This window comes from Phocoena sinus, chromosome 17 (assembly GCF_008692025.1).
Source record: "Phocoena sinus isolate mPhoSin1 chromosome 17, mPhoSin1.pri, whole genome shotgun sequence".
Classification (NCBI taxonomy): domain Eukaryota; kingdom Metazoa; phylum Chordata; class Mammalia; order Artiodactyla; family Phocoenidae; genus Phocoena; species Phocoena sinus.
The window spans coordinates 28,510,138-28,534,762 of record NC_045779.1 but is presented as its reverse complement, the minus strand read 5'-3'; positions in this window follow the sequence as shown (position 1 = coordinate 28,534,762).

The window sequence follows — 24,625 nt, the reverse complement described above, 5'->3', positions numbered from 1 at the left end:
TATGCATGCCATAAGCCATTTTACAAGTTAGTGACAAACCACTAACTCAGCTTTAAGTTTTCTAGCAGCCTGCATGAAAAGGGAAGCATGATCTTACAAAGCTTAAGTATTAAAACCAAGCAGGACCCTGTGGGACTCCTGGGCACAAAAGCCTTTCTCTGTCTCCTGGTTCGTTTGTAGGAAATAGGCTTCATTTAGCCCCCATGACCTTCCCTGAGTTCCAAAGGGCAGGTTTAAACAGTTGCTAATCAGGAAAGGGAGGGGATGCAGAGACAAGGGAGGAGCAGTCAAGAAACAATAGTGCAAGAAGACCCAAACAGACATTTCTCCAAAGAAGAAATACAGATGGCTAATAAGCACATGGAAAAGATGCTCAACATCACTAATCATTAGAGAAATGCAAATCAGAATTACAATGAGGTACCACCTCATGCCAGTCAGAATGGACATATCATTAAAAAGTCTACAAATAACAAATGCTGGAGGGGGTGTGAAGAAAAGGAACCCTCCTATACTGTTGGTGGGACTGTATGTTGGTGTGATCACTGTGGAAAACACTGTAGAGGTTCCTCAGGAAACTAAAAATAGAGTTACCATATGATCCAGCAATCCCACTCCTGGGCACATATCCAGACAAAACTATAATTCAAAGATAAATGCACCCCTATGTTCATAGCAGCACTATTCATATTCACAATAGCCAAGACGTGGAAGCAACCTAAATGTCCATCAACAGATGAATGGTTAAAGATGTGGTACATATATACAATGGAATATTACTCAGCCATAAAAAAGAATGAAGTAATACCACATTTGCAGCAACATAGATGAAACTAGAGATTATCATACTAAGTAAGTCAGAAAGAGAAAGACAAATATCATGACATCACTTATATGTGGAATCTAAAATATGAGACAAAGGAACATATTTGTGAAACAGAAACAAAATCAGGGACATAGAAAATAGACTGGTGGTTGCCAAGGGGGAGGGAGTGGGAGAGGGTAGTAGTGGGAGTTTGGGATTAGCAGATACAAACTGGTATATAGACAATGGATAAACAGCAAGGTCCTACCTTATAGCACAGGGAACTATATTCAATATTTTATGATAAACCATAATGGAAAAGAATATGAAAAAGAATGTATATATAACTGAGTCACTTTACTGTACAGCAGTAATTAACACAACACTGCAATTCAACTATACTTCAGTAAAAAATAATAATAAAAAAGGAAACAATAGTGCAACCTTAGGGCAGGGTCCTGGTTCCTCCTCAAGGGATATACATGACAATATCTTTGAGCTCTTCTGCAGAACTAAAACCCCCACCAAATGGAAGATGTTAACTATGTGATGAAGTATTCTTCATTCCAGAGAGAAGGTCACAGTTCCATAACCTTGAGAATCACGAGACCACCTGATGCCAGAGGATCTCTGGATTGAAGGAATTCATGCCCTTCAGGTACCCTGATCCTTATCAGCAACACCACCCCTTGACTATAAGATTTCTCACAAACCCCCTAGGTTGGCACACACAGCTATGAGGGCATTAGCCTGCTGTGGTCCCTTTTGCCTGGCAAAGCAATAAAGCTGTTCTTTTCTACTTCACCCAAACTCTGTCTCCGAGATTCAATTTGGTGCCTGTATATAGAGGCTGATTTTCAGTGTCAATGTCTGTAAAGAAAACTAATAATCTGCCTAGAAACACAAGTATTTCTGATACAAATATTAGGAAGAATTTTCTTCAATGGGTCTACATTTAGAGAGACAGTTGCATAATGTAAAAATATACCACTTAATCTCCTTTCAGTAAGTATAGGAATGAGTTGCCAGAGGTTGTTTGGTTAAACACAACATTGGTTAAATCTACAATATAGATGGACGGGCTGTAGTAAACAATTAGAAGAAAAAAATTCTTCCACAGGCTATGGAAAAATTCTTCCAAATGCTATGAAGCATTTCAGATATAGTTAATATATAGAGAGGTTTTGCTGGTTTGAGGAATTGACAGAATACTTATCCCTCAGTCAATCCTTCATACATATTCTGTCTCTGAGGTAAGCTTTTGAAAGATGAATGAGTTTGCAATTATACTCCTTCACAAATATCTAGAGTGTAGCTCTTCTATATTGGCCATTAAAGCTGGAGACTTATACACTTATAGACATTTGAGTTCAGAAGCCGGAAAAGTCCTAGGCAAGCCTACAAGTTTATCTAAGGTGGTACCAATAAGAGGACACTCAAATAATCATTGGCCCTGGACATTGGTCCATCTCTTCCCCTGAGATCTAGTACAAACATCATACACCCCACATACGGTCCCTGTGGACTCAAATTTCACTAGTTGCATTATAATATAAAAAAGCCTAAGGATCCTCTGCCTTTACTAACAAGGGCCAGTCCAGTGCTTTCTCTCTTGAGATTTCAAATTGAAAATGGTCTAAGAAGCTTTTGAACCAATAAATATAAAATCTATTCTTTAGATCAAATGTTCCTAAAATGGGCTCAAAAGACTTTACATGCAGATGTAAGAAAAAACTAAAAGTGCAAAATGCTCTTTAGAAAGGTGAAGGGAATTTTTTTCAGGTTTGATTTACCTTATAAGGTCTGGATAGGTGGGACTCCTGGAATCTCAGTTTAAACAAGCCCATCATCATTAGCCCAAGTTGAATCCAATCTGTGAATCCCACATAGTTTATGGGGATTAGGTCTGAGGGAATAATTAAAATGGAGGCAAAGATGAGCATCTGAGCTTCAAGATGGTGGAAGAGTAAGACGTGGAGATCACCTTCCTCCCCACAAATACTTCAGAACTACATCAGAAATACATCCACATGTGGAACAACTCCTACAGAGCACCTACTGAACCCTGGCAGAAGACCTCAGACTTCCCAAAAGGCAAGAAACTCCCCACGTACCTGGGTAGGGCAAAAGAAAAAGAAAAAAACAGAGACAAAGGAATAGGGACGGGATCTGCACCAGTGGGAGGGAGCTGTGAAGGAGGAAGGGTTTCCACACACTAGGAAGCCCCTTTGCGGGGAGAGACTGTGGGTGGTGGAGGGGGAAGCTTCGCGGCCGCAGAGGAGAACACAGCAACAGGGATCCGGAGGGCAAAGCGGGGAGATTCCCGCACAGAGGATCGGTGCCGGCCGGCACTCACCAGCCCGAGAGGCTTGTCTGCTCACCCGCTGGGGCGGGCGGGGCTGGGAGCTGTGACTAAGGCTTCGGAGGTCGGATCCCCTGGTGAGGACTGGGATTGGCTGCGTGAACAGAGCCTGAAGGGGTTAGTGTACCTCAGCTAGCCGGGAGGGAGTCCAGAAAAAGTCCGGAGCTGCTGAAGAGGAAAGAGACTTTTTCTTGCCTCTTTGCTTCCTGGTGCACAAGGAGAGGGGATTAAGAGCACTGCTTAAAGGAGCTCCAGAGGCATGAGATGCTAAGGCTGCTGCTGCCGCCACCAAGAAGCCTGTGTGCAAGCACAGGTCACTCTCCACACCTCCCCTCCGGAAGCCTGTGCAGCCTGCCACTGCCAGGGTCCCAGGATCCAGGGATAACTTCCCCGGGAGAACGCATGGCGCACCACAGGCTGGTGCAACGTCACGCCAGCCTCTGCCACTGCAGGCTCGCCCCGAACTCTGTACCCCTCCCTCCCCCATGCCTGAGTGAGGCAGAGCCCTCTAATCAGCTGCTCCTTTAACCCTGTCCTGTATGAGAGAGGAACAGATGCCCTCAGAAGACCTACACGGAGAGGAGGGTCCAAATCCAAAGCTGAACCCCGGGAGCTATGCGAACAAAGAAGAGAAAGGGAAATTTCTCCCAGCAGCCTCAGGAGCAGTGGATTAAATCTCCACAATCAACTTGATGTACCCTGCATCTGTGGAACACCTGAATAGACAATGAATCATCCCAAATTGAGGAGGTGGACTTGAGGAACAAGGATATATATATATATATATATATATATATATATATATATTTCCCTTTTTCTCTTTTTCTGAGTGTGTATGTGTATGCTTTATGTGTACGATTTTGTCTGTATAGCCTTGCTTTTACCATTTGTCCTAAGGTTCTGGCTGTCCTTTTTTTTTTTAATTTTTTAATTTTTAGTATAGTTTTTAGCACTTGTTATCATTGGTGTATTTGTATTTTAGTTTGGTTGCTCTCTTCTTTTTTTAATAATTATTTTTTATTTTAATAACTTTATTTTATTTTACTTTTAAAAAATTTTTATCTTCTTTCTTTCTTTTCTCCCTTTTATTCTGAGTCACGAGGATGACAGGCCCTTGGTGCTCCAGCCAGGCATCAGGGCTGTGCCTCTGAGGTGGGAGAGACAACTTCAGGACACTGGTCCACAAGAGACCTCCCAGCTGCACGTAATATCAAATGGTGAAAACATCCCAGACATCTCCATCTCAACGCCAAGACCCAGTTCCACTCAACGAACAGCAAGCTACAGTGCTGTACAACTTGGGCCAAAGAAATAGCAAGACAGGAACACAACCCCATCCATTAGCAGAGAGCCAGCTTAAAATCATAATAAGGCCACAGACACCCCAAAACACATCACCAGATGTGAACCTGCCCACCAGAAAGACAAGATCCAGCCTCATCCACCAGAAGACAGGCACTAGTCCCCTCAACCAGGAAACCTACACAACCCGCTGAACCAACCTTAGCCACTGGCGACAGACACCAAAAACAATGGGAACTACGAACCTGCAGCCTGCGAAAAGGAGACCCCAAACACAGTAAGTTAAGAAAAATGAGAAGACAGAGAAACACACAGCAGATGAAGGAGCAAGGAAAAAACCCACCAGACCTAACAAATGAAGAGGAAATAGGCAGTCTACCTGAAAAAGAATTCAGAATAATGATAGTAAAGATCCAAAATCTTGGAAATAGAATGGAGAAAATATAAGAAACTTTTAACAAGGAACTAGAAGAACTAAAGAGCAAACAAATAGTGATGAACAACACAATAAATGAAATTAAAAATTGTCTAGAAGGGATCAATAGTAGAATAACTAAGGCAGAAGAACGGATAAGTGACCTGGAAGATAAAATAGTGGAAATAACTACTGCAGAGCAGAATAAAGAAAAAAGAATGAAAAGAATTGACGACAGTTTCAGAGCCCTCTGTGACAACATTAAACGCACCAACATTTGAAATATTGGTGCCCCAGAAAAGAGGAGAAAGAGAAAGGGTCTGAGAAAATATTTGAAGAGATTATAGTCAAAAACATCACTATCATGGGAAAGGAAATAGTTGCCCAAGCAAATGAAGTGCAGAGACTCCCATACAGGATAAACCCTAGAAGAAAATAGGAAACCAAGACACATTAATCAAACTAACAAAAATTAAATACAAACAAAAGCAGCAAAGGAAAAGCAACAAATAACATACAAGGAAATTACCCTAAGGTTATCAGCTGATCTTACAGCAAAAACTCTGCAGGCCAGAAGGGAGAGGCAAGATATATTTAAAGTGATAAAAGGGAAAAACCTAAAACCAACATTACTCTACCCAGCAAGGGCTTCATTCAGATTTGATAGAGAAATCAAAAGCTTTACACACAAGCAAAAGCTAAGAGAATTCAGCACCACCAAACCAGCTTTACAGCAAATGCTAAAGGAACTTCTCTAGGCTGGAAACACAAGAGAAGGAAAAGACCTACAATAACAAACCCAAAACAATTAAGAAAATGGGAATAGGAACATATATATCGATAATTACCTTAAATGTAAATGGATTAAATGCTCGTACCAAAAGACAAAGACTGGCTGAACGGATACAAAAACAAGACCCGTATATATGCTGTCCACAAAACACCCACTTCCGACCGAGAGACACATACAGACTAAAAGTGAAGGGATAGAAAAAGATATTCCATGCAAGTGGAAATCAAAAGAAAGCTGGAGTAACAATTCTCATATCAGACAAATAGACTTTAAAACAAACACTATTACAAGAGACAAAGAAAGACACTACATAACGATCAAGGGATCAATCAAAGAAGAAGGTATAACAATTGTAAATATTTATGCACCCAATATAGGAGCACCCCAAAACATAAGGCAAATACTAACAGCCATAAAAGGGAAAATCAACAGTAACACAATCATAGTCGGGGACTTTAACACCTCACTTTCACCAATGGACAGATCATGCAAAATGAAAATAAATAAGGAAACACAAGCTGTAAATGATAAATTAAACAAGATGGACTTAACTGATATTTATAGGACATTCCATCCAAAAACAACAGAATACACTTTCTTCCTAAACGCTCATGGAGGATTCTCCAAGGTAGATCATATTTTGTGTCACAAATCAAGCCTTGGTAAATTTAAGAGAATTGAAATCATATCAAGTATCTTTTCCAACCACAACTCTATGAGACTAGGTATCAATTACAGGAAAAAAACCTGTAAAATATACCAACATATGGAGGCTAAATAATACACTACTTAATAACCAAGAGAACACTGAATAAATCAAAGATGAAATTAAAAAATACCTAGAAACAAATGACAATGAAAACACGATGACCAAAAACCTATGGGATGCAGCAAAAACAGTTTTAAGCGGGAAGTTTATAGCAATATAATCCTACTTAAGAAACAAGAAACATCTCAAAAAATAACCTAACCTTACACTTACAGCAATTAGAGAAAGAAGAACAAAAACCCCCCAAAATTAGCAGAAGGAAAGAAATAATAAAACTCAGATCTGAAATAAATGAAAAAGAAATGAAAGAAACAATAGGAAAGATGAATAAAACTAAAAGCTGGTTCTTTGAGAAGATAAATAAAACGGATAAACCATTAGCCAAACTCATCAAGAAAACAAGGAAGAAGACTCAAAATCAATAGAATTAGAAATGTAAAAGGAGAAGTAACAACTGACACTGCAAAAATACAAAGGATCATGAGAGATTACTACAAGCAACTATATGCCAATAAAATGGACAACCTGGAAGAAATGGACAAATTCTTAGAAACGCACAACCTTCTGAGACTGAACCAGGAATAAATAGAAAATATGAACAGACAAATCACAAGCACAGATATTGAAACTGATTAAAAATCTTCCAACAAGCAAAAGCCCAGGAACAGAGGTCTTCACAGGCAAATTCTCTGAAACATTTAGAGAAGAGCTAACACCTATCCTTCTCAAACTCTTCCAAAACATAGCAGAGGGAGGAACACTCCAAAACTCATTCTACAAGGCCACCATCACCCTGATACCAAACCAGATGAAGATGTCACAAAGAAAGAAAACTACAGGCCAATATCACTGATGAATGTAGATGCAAAAATCTTCAACAAAATACTAGCAAACAGAGTCCAACAGCACATTAAAAGGATCATTCACCATGATCAAGTGGGGTTTATCCCAGGAATGCAAGGATTCTTCAGTATAAGCAAATCAATCAATGTGACACACCATAGTAAAAAATTGAAGGAGAAAATCCATATGATCATCTCGATAGATGCAGAGAAATCTTTTGACAAAATTTCAACACCCGTTTATCAAAAAAAAAAAACCATCCAGAAAGTAGGCATAAAGTCAACTTACCTCAACATAATAAAGGCCATATATGACAAACCCACAGTCAACATCACCCTGAATGGTGACAAACAGAAACCATTTCCACTAAGATCAGGAACAAGACAAGGTTGCCCACTCTCACCACTATTATTCAACATAGATTTCGAAGTTTTAGCCACAGCAATCAGATGAGAAAAAGAAATGAAAGGAATCCAAATCAGAAAAGAAGTAAAGCTGTCACTGTTTGCAGATGACATGATACTATACATACAGAATCTAAAGATGCTACTAGAAAACTACTAGAGCTAATCAATGAATTTGGTAAAGTAGCAGGGTACAAAGTTAGTGCACAGAAATCTCTTGCATACCTATACATTAATGATGAAAAATCTGAAAGTGATATTAAGAAAACACTCCCATTTACCATTGCAACAAAAAGAATAAAATATCTAGGAATACACCTACCTAAGTAGACAAAAGACCTGTATGCAGAAAACTATAAGACACCTATGAAAGAAATTAAAGATGATACGAACAGATGAGAGAGATACCATGTTCTTGGATTGGAAGAATCAATATTGTGAAAATGACTCTACTACCCAAAGCAATCTATAGATTCAATGCAATCCCTATCAAGCTACCACTGGCATTTTTCACACAACTAGAGCAAAAAATTTCACAATTTATATGGAAACACAGAAGACCCCGAATAGCTAAAGCAATCTTGAGAACAAAAAATGGAGCTGGAGGAATCATGCTCCCTGACTTCAGACTATACTAGAAAGCTACAGTAATCAAGACAGTATGGTACTGGCACAAAAACAGAAATATAGATCAATGGAAGAGGATAGAAAGCCCAGAGGTAAACCCACACACCTGTGGTCACCTTATCTTTGATAAAGGAGGCAAGAATATACAGTGGAGAAAAGACATCCTCTTCAATATGTGGTGCTGGGAAAACTGAACAACCACATGTAAAAGAATGAAATTAGAACACTCCCAAACAGCAAACACAAAAATAATCTTAAAATGGATTAAAACGTACATGTAAAGCCAGACACTATCAAACTCTTAGAGGAAAACATAGGTAGAACACTCTATGACATAAATCACAGCAAGATCCTTTTTCACCCACCTTCTAGAGAAATGGAAATAGAAAGAAAAATAAACAATGGGACCTAATGAAACTTAAAAGATTTTGCACAGCAAAGGAAACCATAAGCAAGACAAAAAGACAACCCTCAGAATGGGAGAAAATATTTGAAAATGAAGCAAGTGACAAAGGATTAATCTCCAAAATTTACAAGCAGCTCATGCAGCTCAATATCAAAAAAACAAACAACACAATCCAAAAATGGGCAGAAGACCTAAATAGACATTTCTCCAAAGAAGATATACAGATTGCCAACAAACACATGAAAGAATGCTCAACATCATTAATCATTAGAGAAATGCAAATCAAAACTACAATGAGACATAATCTCACACCAGTCAGAATGGCCATCATCAAAAATCTACCAACAATAAATGCGGAAGAGGGTGTGGAGAAAAGTGAACCCTCTTGCATTGTTGGTGGGAATGTAAATTGATACAGCCACTATGGAGAACAGTATGGAGGTTCCCTAAAAAACTAAAAATAGAACGACCATGCGACCCAGCAATCCCACTACTGGGCATATACACTGAGAAAACCATAATTCAAAAGAGTCATTTACCAAAATGCTCATTGTAGCTCTATTTACAATAGCCAGGACATGGAAGCAACCTAAGTGTCCATGAACAGATGAATGGATAAAGAAGATGTGGCACATGTATACAATGGACTATTACTCAGCCATAAAAAGAAACTAAACTGTTATTTTTAGTGAGGTGGATGGACCTAGCATCTGTCATACAGTGTGAAGTACGTCAGAAAGGGCAAAGCAAATACCGTATGCTAACACATATATATGGAATCTAAAAAAAAAAAAAAAAAGGTCATGAAGAACCTAGGGGCAAGACAGGAATAAAGACACAGACCTATTAGAGAATCGACTCCAGGATACGGGGGGAAGGGTAAGCTGGGACAAAGTGAGAGAGTGGCGTGGACATATATACACTACCAAATGTAAAATAGCTAGTGGGAAGTAGCCGCATAGCACAGGGAGATCAGCTTGGCGCTTTGTGACCACCTAGAGGGGTGGGTTAGTGGGTTAGGGTGGATGGGAGGGAGACGCAAGAGGGAAGAGATATGAGGACATATGTATACGTATAACTGATTCACTTTGTTATAAAGCAGAAACTAACACACCATTGTAAAGCAATTATACTCCAATAAAGAGGTTTATAAAAAAAAAGCCACTAATTATGTAACTGACAAAATGTTGGTACTGTATAGTATTCTTAATTAATTTAGCAAACATTAAATTGTAATTGTCGCAAAGACAAAGGAGTAGTAGTAGTACATTGAAACTGCTCTTTATCTAAATGAGGAAGTTCCCTTCTATCCGTATTTTTTTCCAAAATTTTCTAAAAATCATGGAGTGTTCCATTTTGTCAAATGCTTTTTATGAATCTCAATATTATAATGTGATCTTTGTTAGTTACCATATTAGTAAAACATTAATTGATTTTGGATGTTAAACCAACCAATGGTAAACCTCACTTGTTCATGGTGTATAACCCTTTTTTATATGTTGCTGGATTCAATTTACCAATGCTTTTAAGAATTGTTGCATTGTAGTTCATAGAACAATACATGTTGTATATAACATTTGTATGTAATTTTCTTTCTTTGTGAAAAGAATTATTCTGGCTTGGTATCATAGAAATACTGGTTCCATAAAATAAATTGGGAAGCGTTCCCTCTTTTTCTGAAAGAGTTTGTTTAGGAGTGGCATTATTTCTTTCTTAAATGTTTGATACAATTCATCAGAGAAGCTACGGGGGCCTGGGATTTGATTTGTGGGAAGATTTTAAATTATTAATTCAATTTGTTTTCTTAATATAAATCTATTCCGATATTCTCTGTCTTCTGGAGGCAGTTTTGTTAATTCGAGATTAAAAAATGTATCTTAGTGGCACAAAGCCACTCTCTCTTTTTCCATGGTCTCTCCTCTTCTCTCCCTTAACCTCAGGTGTCTTGAGGAGAAAGATGATTAGGGGTGTGACTGAGGTCTCCCTGCCCTGAGGCTATACCCATCCAAATATACTGGGAAACTTTATGAAGTCTTTTAGATATGGGTTCCCAAGTACCAACGAACCCAGGAATGGGGAGTGAGGGCTAGATTCAGCTAAGGGGATCTGGATAGAATTCACAGTGCAGAAGTGAAGCCCTCTACCCACAGAAATTCCTTTGTGAATAAAGCACTTTGGGCAAATTCAAAGTACTGTATTATCATGGCTTCCACTGTTGAATATATTTTTGGTATTGATATTTTAGATGCTTGTACTATAAATGATCAAAAAGTCCAGAGGCAATTCTCCTGTTCAGGTAGAGATGCAAGTGGAGAGTATTAGACATGTATGTTCCTTCCAAACCCTCTCCTTCTTCCTCCTTGTGTGGTTCAACAAAACAACATAGAATCTCAGTAGGAGAAAGATCACAGACCTGATTGAAATCTTAAAGGCAGCAGGGGGGGTGGTAAAAGACGCAATATCTCAATATAACTATGCCCAGTGACAAAAGCTACTGGGACCTGGAGCTTTACAGTGGATTATTACCAAATGCTCAATTGTTGCTCCTATAGCCCCATTTGTCGTTATTCCAGACATTGTGACTGTAATGGAAAAAATCACTGAATAGATTGATGCTGGCTGGTATTCTGTCTCAAACATTACCAACATTTCTTTTCTATCTCACTTGCTCAACATACTTTCGGAGTATTCCCCTAGGGATTCCTAAACTCCCCTGATATTTGCCACCAGTTGGTGTTCAGGATTTTGCAAGACATCCAAAGTTTATACTGTATTGTCTGCCATCCAATATCCACAGTTTATACTGTATTGTTCATGTTCAGTTGGTGGGCAAGTCAAAAGCCTCAGTCTAAACAGATATGAGTTGGTATTGTTACACTTCTACCAACAGGCTGATGAATCACAACAATATTTATGGTACTGCTTGCCAAGTAAGGTTTCTGGGGAACATGTGGGTAAATTCACAACACTCAGTCTCTCTGGTAGTCTAGAAAAATATTGTCTCTGGTCCCCTACTACTAAAAGGGAACCCAGCACCTTACAGACACTTTGTGTGTTGTAGATTGTATGTGTCTCACTTGGGCACTCTACTTGGTCTTCTGTATCAGCTAATTCACAGATCAGTATCCTTTGAGTGGAGGAACAAATCAACAGGCGGTATTGAAAGCTGCCCAGCAAGCTATGGCACACTTTCTACCTTTCTGGATCTGCAACCATAATTACTCCTTTGACCTAGAAGTCTCTGTGATTGATTTTTTTTTAAAATTGCATTTCCTGGCAAAGAAAGGCACCTTATAGCTGGAGGTAGCCCTTGAGGTTTTTGACTTGTTTCCTCCTTGACACAACTACCAGGTAAGCTGCTTTTGAAAAAAAATATTAGCTTGATACTGGGATATTGTAAAACTGAACACCTGACTCATGGAGGCCTTGTGACTTTCCAGCCTAATATTCTCATTTTGGGATGAATCAAATTGTATTCAATTATTAAAAAGTATGAAGAGCCCAACAATTCTCTCTTATCAAATGGAAATGGCATATTCAAGAACATAGCTAGCCTGGTCCGGTGGCATTTTGGTTTTGCATGAAAAAGTATAAGCTACATCCCAGTTTTCTGACTGAAGTGGAGTTGCTGGTTCATTGGGGTCCTCTATTCACAAGGGTTCCTGCAAATGTCTGGGCATGGCCCACTGATAGTTTAGCTAAGCTGAAACCTTATGGTGCCCACTAGGCTGCTACAGTTGTTAGCCTTTGCACCAGCTATGCAGAATGGAAAATAGATAAGGATATTCTACTCAGTAATGGGTGACCAATCATCAGATTATTCAATCAGCAGCCATTATTTCTTTCTATAGTTTATTGTCCCAGAGATGGATGTCTTTAATCTGTCAGTCTGTAGTTTTTCAAGTGACAGACCAAGCATCCAGGTCATTGACAATAATTCAAGTCATTAGAAATATAGCAAGTTTCATCAAGGGGGTAATTGGCATGGGCTATGAGAATAGCCTTAAGTTCTGTCCACTGAGCCCCTTCTCTGATGGGAATAGTTGGAATAAAGCTGTTGAATGATACGCACTTTCCAGATTGCCATGATTGATGTCTGAATCCATCATCTTTCTAGACATGGCAATACATTTGCCATCATACACTGGACATAAGAAAAAGGACTCTATATTCTTGCTACAGAGGCTAACACCAAATGTCACACTGTGACTTCTGCCAAGATTTGACCATTTGTTCACAGTGAGGGAGGCCACTTGCACAACATATTGTCCCTGCTCACTCCTGGCAAATTGACTACATTGTACATTGACCCTCTCTTGGGAGTGACAACTCATAGCTGTTGGTACTTTTTCAGGTTACAGTGTTGCTGTTTCAATTTGATCAGCCCACTCTGGCCACACCACTGTGGCCCTTGAAATTAATCTGTGTTATGTGTTTGGCCATTCAAAAATCTGAGAGTTGTGTACAACACAAAAACACGTCAATGTGCTGAAGGCAAAGATATTCAATGTATCTTTCACATATGGCATTTGAATACATCTGATATCATTTAGTGTTTGGATGGCTTCCTCAAATATCAACACAGAAATATTTCTGACTCTTCCTCCCTCACATTCTTCTGGTCCATGCACCTTGGTCAGGTAGTTTGATCACTGAATAGTAGTTTGATCACTGAATATAGCCATCCCTAGAGAATGATCATCTACTCTTGGCTGCTTCCTGGGTGGTGATCAGGGAGAATAGGATAAGAACTTATATAGACCTATTTTGAAAACTCAGGAGGCTTTCCTGATCACTGTTCAATTTTATGCTTCTTCTTTTCCTCACACAGCAACCCTAATCTCACCTGGTTGGTATAACCTCTGGACAGCAGCTGACCATAAGGAAGCCAAGAGGATTCAAAATTAATTTTTGTTCATGCACCTGAATCCTCTTGTTGGATTGACATGGTCATAGATTACAAGGATAATGACTGCTTGGTTGAGTACATGCTTTGCTAAGTTCTATTACAGTGGCAATTGTGGGAGCCCAGGAGGGAACATTTAGACTCTGAAAAATATGAGGATGGAAGGACAATAATGATCTTTTGTCTTTTAGAGCCATTCCTGGAACCTACCTTCTGAAGAAAGACTTATAAAAGATATTATAAAAGATTTGGATTCTCTAAGTTTGGGGATCTTCTACTGTCATGTGGAAGTATCACCTGGCCTTCTTTGCTTTGTCTTGTGGGAATTGAGGTTTGGGAACCAGCATAAAAATGACATTCTAGCTACTGCTATTGTTATGAAAAATAAATTGTCTTTGTCTCCATTTCCAGCCTCCCTGAAACTGTGCCAGACTAACCTGTAAGCTTTCAATCAGGGTTAAATCTTCATAATTGTTGAGTCTTGTGATTTCTTACTTGACCTATGGGTTATTTAGAAGTGTGTTGTTTAATTTCCAAATATGTGGGATTTCCCAAATTACATTCTGTTTTTGGTTTCTATTTTGTTTCTGCTGCTGTTGAAGGAAATATTTTGTGTGATAGAAATCTTTTCAAATTTTTTGAGACTTGTTTTATATCCTAGAATTAGGTCTATCCTAGACAATGTCCCATAAGTGCTTGAAATAAATGTATATTCTGCTTCTGTTTGGTGGAGTGATCTATAAATGTCAATTAGATCAGTTTGATTGATAGTGTTGCTCAGATCTTCTATATCCTTATTGACTTTCTATCTAGTTATTGAGTGATATACTGACATCTGCAACTATAGTTGCTGAATTGCCTATTTCTCCTTTCAGTTACATTAGTATGGCTTCATGTATTTTGGGGTTATTAGGCATGTATACATTTATAATTGTTACATCTTCCTTATACATTGACCCTTTTATCATTATGAAATGCCTTTCTTTGTCTCTAGCAATATTTTTATCTTAAAGTTATTTTGTTTCTTATTAATATTACTATTCCTAGCTTTCTTACAGTTAATGTTTACATGTATAAATTTTTCCATTCTTTTACTTTATACTTAATTGTGATTTTGAATCTAAAGTGTGTCTCATTTAGACAGCATATAGTTTAATTGATGATTTTAACCAGTGTGACAGTCTCTGCCTTTTTATTGCAGTGTTTAACCTATTCTCATTTAATATTATTGATATTGTTGTATTTACATCTGTCATTTTGCTATTTGTTTTTATGTCTTATGCCTTTTTGTTCTTCTATTCTTCCTTTACTGCCTCCTTTAGTGTTAAACAGATATTCTTTTTTTTTTTCCTGCACTGTATGGCTTGTGGGATCTTAGTTCTCCAACCAGGGATCAAACTTAGTCCCTGGCAGTGAATGTGCTGAGTCCTAACTATTCCAGCCAGGGAATTCCCTAAACAGATATTTTTTTCTTAAAATTAATTAATTAATTTATTTTTGGCTGCGTTGGTTCTTCATTGCTGTGCACAGGCTTTTTCTAGTTGCAGTGAGTGGGGGTTACTCTTCACTGTGGTGCACGGGCTTCTCATTTTTGTGGCTTCTCTTGTTGTGGAGCACGGGCTCTAGGTGTACGGGCTTCAGTAGTTGTGGCACACGGGCTCAGTAGTTGGGGCTTGTGGGCTCTAGAGCACAGGCTCAGTAGTTGTGGTGCATGGGCTTAGTTGCTCCACGGCATGTGCGTTCTTCTCGGACCAGGGATTAAACCCATGTCCCCTGCATTAACTGGCGGATTCTTAATGACTGCACCACCAGGGAAGTCCCTAAACAGATATTTTTAATGTGACATTTTAATTACTCTGTTGATTTGTTGAGTTATTTTCTTAGTGGTTAGTCTGGTAATTACAACATGCACCTTTAATTTCATCAAAATCAATTTCAAGTTAATTTCAGTAAAATATGGCAAATTTACTCCACTATAGCTCATTTCCTTCTGTTTTCTTTGTGTTATTATTGTCATATATATTACATCTATACATTTTATAAAACCTACACTTAAGTTTCAGAGTTATTGCTTAAAATAATCTTAGGTATTTTTTTAAAACTCAAAGAAAAATGTGTATACACACATAGAGAGTCTTTTATATTTACCCATATACTTACTGTTTCTGGTTCTCTTTCTTCCTTCCTTTTCATTCAAATTACTTTCTTCAGCCTGAAGAATTTCCTTCAGTAAGTCTGCTAGCAATGAATTCTATCAGTTTTTGTTTCTCTGGTGATGTCTTTATTTTGCCTTCACTTATGAAGTATATTATCACTTGATATCATATTCTTGGTTGACAGGCTTTTTTTTTCCCTTTCAGCACTTTAACTGTCATTCCACTGCTATTTGGCCTCCATTTTTAAAAATAAGTCAATTGTTAATTGTATTATCACTTCCCTGTATACAATGAGTAGTTTTTCTCTTGCTGCTTTCTCTTTTACTTTGCTTTGGCTTTCACAATTTGGCTTTTATAGGTATAGGTTTGATCCTCTTTGTATTTATTGTGGGATCATTGAGTTTCTTGGATCTATTTATTAATGTTTTTCATCAGTTTTCAGAATTTCCAAGCCATTATTTCTTCATACATTTTCCTGAGTTGTTGTCGTTTTTGTAACTTGCCTGGTAAACTCATAAATCCTGTTTTCTTCATGGTGTGAAGCTACTATGTCTTCTCATATTTTAATTCTTAATTTTCATGTTTGGATTCCTAGAGTTTGCTACTGTTAACTGCATAGCTTAGTGGTCAGTTAATGATTTGAGCAGAATTTATGCTCAAACAACTCAAATCCATAAGGCTTCCATACTTTCACAGTCAATCTGTGTGCATGTTGGGAAGCACATTCAAAGTTCAGCCAGTTTTCAAGTTGCTTTGGCTTTTACTTACTTCCTGACTCTAGTGGTTTTCCCCTGCAGTTCCCCAGTCAGCCAGGGATGTGTGAAGAGTTTATCTAGCTCCTCTCTGACACTCTTATTTCAAGGGCATACTTGTTGAAAATTGACTGGTTTGATGATAGCCCCAAACTGGACCGCAAACTCGGGCTAGCAAAGATATGGGCTTAATCTGTATGTGTCCTACTGAATTCACTACATTTCGAAGATAGTTCTGTGGGTTTTCACCCTCTGACTCAAACTGAGTCTACTAATGTAAATATGTCTTGTCTAAAATTTTTAAATGAAAATGAATGAATGAAACTATTTACTATCTTTCTACTCTATAAAATTGGGAAGGCACAGGTTTTATTTTCTAACATCAAAGGGCTAATTTCACTGAAAAATATTACTTTCCTTTGGATGTTTAGGATCACCACAGAGTATTTTTTCCTTGTGTTTTAACCACTATAATTCACATAACTTGATTTTGTAGATTCTATAAAGTGATTTTTCTTACTCTAATTATGCTATGCAGTACAAAGGGCAACAATTTTTCTCCCTATTTTACTGACATGAGAATTGAAACCAAGAGTCATTGAATCCTTACCAAGTGAAAAAAGCTGCAATATCTGAAAGGTGATTTTTGCAGTTAGGTCTTTTTATTTCAAATATATGGCTGTTTTAATTAGTCTGTGATCTTTCTGAAGCAGAATATTATTGTGCAATAGGTGTTCCAGAGTACCTTCACATATATTTTCACATTTGTTGTTACTACTAATGAGTGATATGACCAAATAATATACTCATCTCATTTTATTTTTTATATTAAAAAAATTAAGTATAGTTGATTTAGAGTATCATGTTACATTTTGGTGTACAGAAAATGATTCAATTATATATATAAAATCTGGAATATATATATATTCCAGATTCTGTTCCATTATAGGTTATTATAAGATATTGAATACAGTTCTCTGTGCTATACAGTAAATCCTTGTTGTTTATCTCTTTTATATATAGTGATGTATATCTGTTAATACTATTTTCCTAATTTATTCCTCCCCCCAGTTTCCCCTTTGGTAACCATAGTTTGTTTTTTATGTCTGTGAGTCTGTTTCTGTTTTGTAAAATAAATTCACTTGTATTGATTTTTAGATCCTACATATAACTGATATCATATATTTGTCTTTCTCTGTCTGACTTACTTCACTCAGTATGATAATCTCTAGGTCCATCCATGTTACTGCAAAAGGCAATATTCATTCTATTTTATGGTTAAATAGTATTCCAGTGTGTCTGTCTATCATCTATCTATCTATCTATCTATCTATCTATCTATCTATCTATCTACCACATCTTCTATATCCATTCATCTGTTGATGAACATTTAGGTTGCATCCATGTCTTGGCTATTGTAAATAGTGTTATTTTAGAGTTGAGATAACTGAGGAGCCTCAAGCTTGGATGTAGTATAGGCCTTATTTTTATTCTTTTTTTTTTAAATTAAAAAAAATTTTTAAACATCTTTATTGGGGTATAATTGCTTTACAATGGTGTGTTAGTTTCTGCTTTATAACAAAGTGAATCACTTATACATATACATATACATATGTTCCCATATGTCTTCCCTCTTGCATCTCCCTCCCTCCCACCCTCCCTATCCCACCTCTCCAGGCTGTCACAAAGCACCAAGCCAATATCCCTGTGCCATGCGGCTGCTTCCCACTAGCTATCTACCTTACTACGTTTGTTAGTGTGTATACGTCCATGACTCTCTCTCGCCCTGTCAGAGCTCACCCTTCCCCCTCCCCATATCCTCAAGTCCGTTCTCCAGTAGGTCTGTGTCTTTATTCCTGTCTTACCCCTAGGTTCTTCATGACATTTTTTTCCTTAAATTCCATATATATGTGTTAGCATACGGTATTTGTCTTTTTCTTTCTGACTTACTTCACTCTGTATGACAGACTCTAGGTCTATCCACCTCATTACAAATAGCTCAATTTCATTTCTTTTTATGGTTGAGTAATATTCCATTGTATATATGTGCCACATCTTTTTTATCCATTCATCCTATGATGGGCACTTAGGTTGTTTCTATCTCCGGGCTATTGTAAATAGAGCTGCAATGAACATTTTGGTACATGACTCTTTTTGAATTTTGGTTTTCTCAGGGTATATGCCCAGTAGTGGGATTGCTGGGTCATATGGTAGTTCTATTTGTAGTTTTTTAAGGAACCTCCATACTGTTCTCCTAGGGGTAAGACAGAAATAAAGACACAGACCTACTGGAGAACGGACTTGAGGATATGGGGAGGGGGAAGGGTGAGCTGTGACAGGGCAAGAGAGAGGCATGGACATATATACAGTAACAAACGTAAGGTAGATAGCTAGTGGGAAGCAGCCGCATGGCACAGGGATATGGGCTTGGTGCTTTGTGACTGCCTGGAGGGGTGTCACATATATGTATACATATACACATACATATATGTCTATGTATAACTGATTCACTTTGTTATAAAGCAGAAACTAACACACCATTGTAAAGCAGTTATACCCCAATAAAGATGTTAAAAAAAAAAAAAAGGCCAATGCTAAACATTTCTTTGGCATCTCAGGAACAAAACATCCAGGATAGAAAAGCTGCATTATATACCCTGCTAGTAAAAAGTCATGTACAGCAGCTCCTGCTGGGGTACTAAATAGATTGATCCAGAGATAGAAGATAGCAATAAAGGGTCCAAGACATCTCTTGAGGAAATAATACTGTGCTCCACTTCTAGGGAATATGGTCCCCAGCTCTGTGTGACTAAGGGCAGCCATCATAGACACTATGGCACAAGCAGCCCAAATACTTAGGGAGACCCCCACATTGAGTGAAGAGTATGTTAACACCCCTTTAGGAGCAACAAATCTTCCTGCATCCATTATGATACTGAATAAAAAAATCGTTCCATGGAAATACCTTATTACCCGTTGAAGCTGAGTACTTTCTCCCATCTTCATTTTCTTAAGTCTGAAACTTAAATTTAAAAGCTAAAATAAATTCACAGTTTTTACTCTGTTCATACTTGTGAAAGGCTTCAGCCAATCTTCTTATAGTTAAGTGCTTTACTTTCCTCCTCCTTTCTTACTCAAATAGATTTTGTCACAGCCCTTAACATAATAAAAAATTTAACCTGTGAGTAAATTGAACTAAAGTGTCTGAGATAATATTAGAGTTATGTTTTACGTGTTAAGCATTTAAAAACTTAGGCAAAATTAAACATTTTAGACACAGCTAATTGGGAATGAGATGAAAAATTCCAAGTCAGGTTTCTTCTATGGATATGTAACCTCGTTAATTTTGATCCTTTAACAAGTAATTTTTAAAGTTTGTACCATAAAGAAATTAAAGAGTGACAAAAAATCCAAGGTTTGAATCACATGTTTGCCACTTGTTAGCAGATCTTGGTTTGAATCACACACACTTCTGCCACTTACTAGCACATCTATGTCACTCAATGACTTTCGATTTTGTTATTTTGAAAAATGGGACTGATAATCCTTATTTTTTTCCTTAATAGAATTAAATAAGGTAATTATTGATGAAGCAAATACTAATACAAAACTCCTGGTAGTATACCTGACATACCTTAGGGATCCATAAATGTTAGTTTCATAATTTGGTTATTTTAATTTTCACTATCTGCATTATATACAGAGTGCTTCAGCTTCTCTAAGGTCCTTTAAAAACATTTTGTAATTAGTTGCAAATTAGACTCAGTTTTTGACAAACAGTTCACTTAGTACACATATGTAGGGTTTTACATTTCCCTGGTTAATTATCTAGTAGGGGCATGATTCATCTTTTCAGCATTATTTACTTTTTTCTATATTTTCAGTTACTTATTGACTTAGGGCACACTCTTCTGAGCATCTGCTTTTTGCCTGGTACAGTGTGAATCAGTGCATGTGCAGGAATGCCTAAGACAAGGTCTGGATATTGTTCGCCATTTTACCCTGGCGACTGGTCCAGCTTGGGGTAACGCAGTATGTCTCAGTAAATCTGTTGAATTAATGATCTTTATCCTCCAGGAACTCCTGTTTAGAGAAGAAGATGTATATAAACCAAGACTTTTTATATACTGGTTGTGAGCTTCAACATGGTAATACTAATAATAGCTAATATTTACATGACACCTACTATGTGCTGGGAACTGTGTTTAACACTTATATTAACTCTTTAAATCAAATCAACCACCTGTGATACAGTACCAATAGATGAGGAAATTAAGAAATTAATTTGTCAAGTTCACCCAGCTATTCACTTAAATTAACTAATTTTAATGTATTTTACATATATGTTTTTATATATATTTATGATTTTACTTACAAATGAATAAATCCATAATCCACAGGAAGCCAAGAAACAACAATATAAACCATAAGAATTGGCTTGCTTTTTCTTGGTGACTTTTTCATGGGTCCTGTGTTTATTCAATCTCAGCGATGCCTCCCCTTGTGCAGGGACTGGATTAGGACTGATGGAGCACTCAGGTCTGACTCACAGCCATGAGTGTGTCATTAGCCTCACTCTCCTCTCTCTCACAAGTGGCACAATAACAATGGCCTGTGAGCACAGGTTATTGCAACTCAATAAACAGACTTTAATTCAAGTCTTGGCTGTGAGAACAGTATTCTGAAGATCTCTAGACATATTACTACAGTTACAAGCAAAACCCTTTGGGAATAGTCTGTACTTCTTTTTCTAGTGTAAAAAACTGGCACATAGACCAATGGAACAGAATTGAGAGCTCAGAAATAAATGCATTCATGTACAGCCAGCTAGTATTTGACAAAGAAGCCAAGAATACTCAATGGGGAGAGGAGAGTCTCTTCAGTAAAAGGTGTTGGGAAAAGTAGGATATTCACATGCAAAATTAGACCCCTATCTTACACCACTCACAAAAATTAACTTGAAAAGGGATCAAAGACTTAAACATAAGACCTGATATTGTAAAACTAAAAGAAAACAGAAAATAACTCCTTGAATTGATCTTACCAATGATTTTTTGCGCTCAAACCAAAAGGGCAAGCAGCAAAAGCAAAAATAAACAAGTGGGACTACATCAAACTAAAAAGTTTCTGCACAGCAAGAGAAACACCCAGCAAAATGAGAAGGCAATTTATGGAATGGGAGAAAAATATTTGCAAACCATCTACCTAATAAAGGTTAATATCCAAAATATATAAGGAACTCATATAACTCAATAGCAAAAAATCAAAGAATCCAATTGAAAATGGGCAGACAACTTGAATAAACATTTTCCCAATGAAGTCATACAAATAGCTAACAAGTATATGAAAAGATGGTGATTGCTTTTTGGTAGCCGTTTACTTGTAACTCACCCTTTGTCTCGATACTTTTAATTCCTAAAATAGTAATTTGTAATAGGTGTTTATGTTTGACTGTGCTTCTGAATAACTTATAAAAACTCCCTGATTGCATTAGATGAATGTTAGATATATATCAAAATAAAAACAATAAGCTAGATTTTGGAAATATTTGACATATTGGAGTTAAAGGATCTTTGTTCAGGCTGACTGAGTAACCTTAGAAATTTGTTTTCTTGGCATTAGTTTCTGTCATTTATAAATTAATGGAATAGGACTGCATCTATACCTCTCCAACTAAAATACTCATTGTTCAAATAACTGTATGCCAGGGAATAGGTGAAGCCATGGGATGAATGTTATTCATCTTCCTGAGGTGTCAATTTCACTCAAAGTACTTTTTTGGGGGAAAAATTTTGAAGCATTTATATAAGCATTCAAAATTTATCTTGAAGCATTTATTTTAAACATGCAAATATTATGGGATAGAATATAAAATTAACATGATTTTTAAAGATAAAAAACTAATCTTAAACGATGTAATTACCCCACTGAGATGGGATGCACACACTACCCCTGCCATCCAAGATTTGGTTCAGATATCAAAACTAATGATGATATACATGCACTAAAAGGATATGGAAGCATTCATTATTCTCATAATGAGGCTCTCATGAGGAGGCAGGGTAGGATCCCAATCAGGTCCAAAAATGTTTTGAGAGGGCCGACAGGAGCTACTAGCGTGATGTTCTATGGTGGTGAGAAAGTAGGGCTGAGGTGAGAGTTCCCATTTGAATGGGATGGTGCTCGTGTGATTTTAAGTTCCTATTGGTGCCAGTGGAGGAAACAGCAGGCTTTCTTATCAGCTTGTCCAGATGTAGGGCAGAAAATGAAAGGGAGTAGTGGGACTTAAAATCTGTCAACTGTCAAACATCAAAATGGAATCAGACTTTTTATTAATATGGATTTTTTTACATTATTAGAGTGCTTCTTTGAGCTATACCTCCAGAACCCTGCCTCCAAGTTTTGGTATATTAAACCAATGCCTTCTATTCCATTCTACAAATATTTGTGAAGTGCCTAAAACGTACACTGTTTTAGGTGCTCTGTACATATCAGTATACAAAATAGACAAAAATTCTAGACACAGTAGAACTTCAATTCTTCTGGCATTGTTTAAAGTCCATGGCTTGAGAGTGGGGAAGATGGTCAGGAAATTTTTATCCTCACCTGGGATCATTTCATGCAGAAAGAATGCACACTGTTCTAACAGAGTGCCTATGTCTGTGACTTTTGTGCCAGTACCTATATCCCATCTGTGAGAAAGAGGATGGCACAGTTGATGACACAAAAGTAAATTCTGTTGTTAATGTCATTTCATAGTCAGATGAGGAATACATACTGAACTTAAGGAAGGCATGTGTTTTGAGGCCCTTATTCTTGGTCTGGTCTGTTGATATATTTCCTTCCTAAAGCACGGGATGGCAGAAATAGAACAAATTTTAGAGTTACTCAGACCCTATCCTTCTCCTTTTTCTAAATCATTTTGTTTTCATAATAAAAGTTGCTTGTGGAAGCATCTATGGCTGGAGATGGGGGTGGGAGTGAAATGTGGACCATTTTTCTCTTTTCTCTGAATTGTTGATACCAAAACCAGATATGGTAATTAAAAAATAGGGAGTAGAGGAGTCTGGACAAGGATATGTGTGGGTCTCTTAGGAGAGCCAGGAAGCATACTATCCAGTTTATTAGGAACTGGATGATATACATTCTGGTCTCAGGGCTTGGAAGATTTGGGGACAAAAGGGAAGCAGTGAGCTTGGGCTGAAGGTTCTTATGTGTCCTTATCCTGTCAGGGAATAGATTTGTACAGAAAATCTATGTAAAACATTGCTGCTAGCAGGAGATAGAGGAGGGTGATCTTGAGTTATTTGAACAGTTCAGTAGAGCAGAAAGAGACTCTGGACTATAAATTAACACCCAGACGAAGGAGCTCAGGAAGGTAATTAAAATATTACCTCAAGAGCTCTGGTTTCTAGTGTGACTAAAGAGCAGAGAAGTCTTCAGTTTGTCCTAACAATAGCTCTTTACAGCTGAACAAACTGAAAAATTAACAACCCTTTTCAGATCTCTCAGAGAAGTGGGGTCACCGGGAAAACTGTTTGAGCCCAAAATATGAGAGACAGACAGGAAGATACAGAGAATCACAACTTACAAGAGCAGAAATTCACCAGCAGAAACCTCTGCAAGGACCAGTATTAGGGTAGGAAAAACTAAAATGTAGTCGACGAATTGCTAGAAGTTTCATGTGGACAAGTCTGGGAGAGGAAAACTTCAGGGGGTCCAGTCATAGGATGGCCATCACAGTTTTGTGAGTTTTACTTTCAAGAACTTTACTAGGTCCCCACAATGAGTATCAGAGAAAAATCCCCTTATGCTTCCAGCAGAGGTAGGGAAAAAGTAACCAGTAAAAAATATGCCAAAGCATTCTGTTCTTCTTCAATTGACATGTAATTGAAACACAACATTATATTAGTTTCAGGTGTACGGCAATTTTGTTGTGAAATGATCACCACAGTAAGTCTAGTTCACATCCATCACCACACATAGTTACCAATATTTTTCTTGTGATCAGAAGTTTTGAGATCTATTCTCTTATCAACTTTCAAATATACAATACATTGTTGTTAACTACAGTCTGTCCCCATG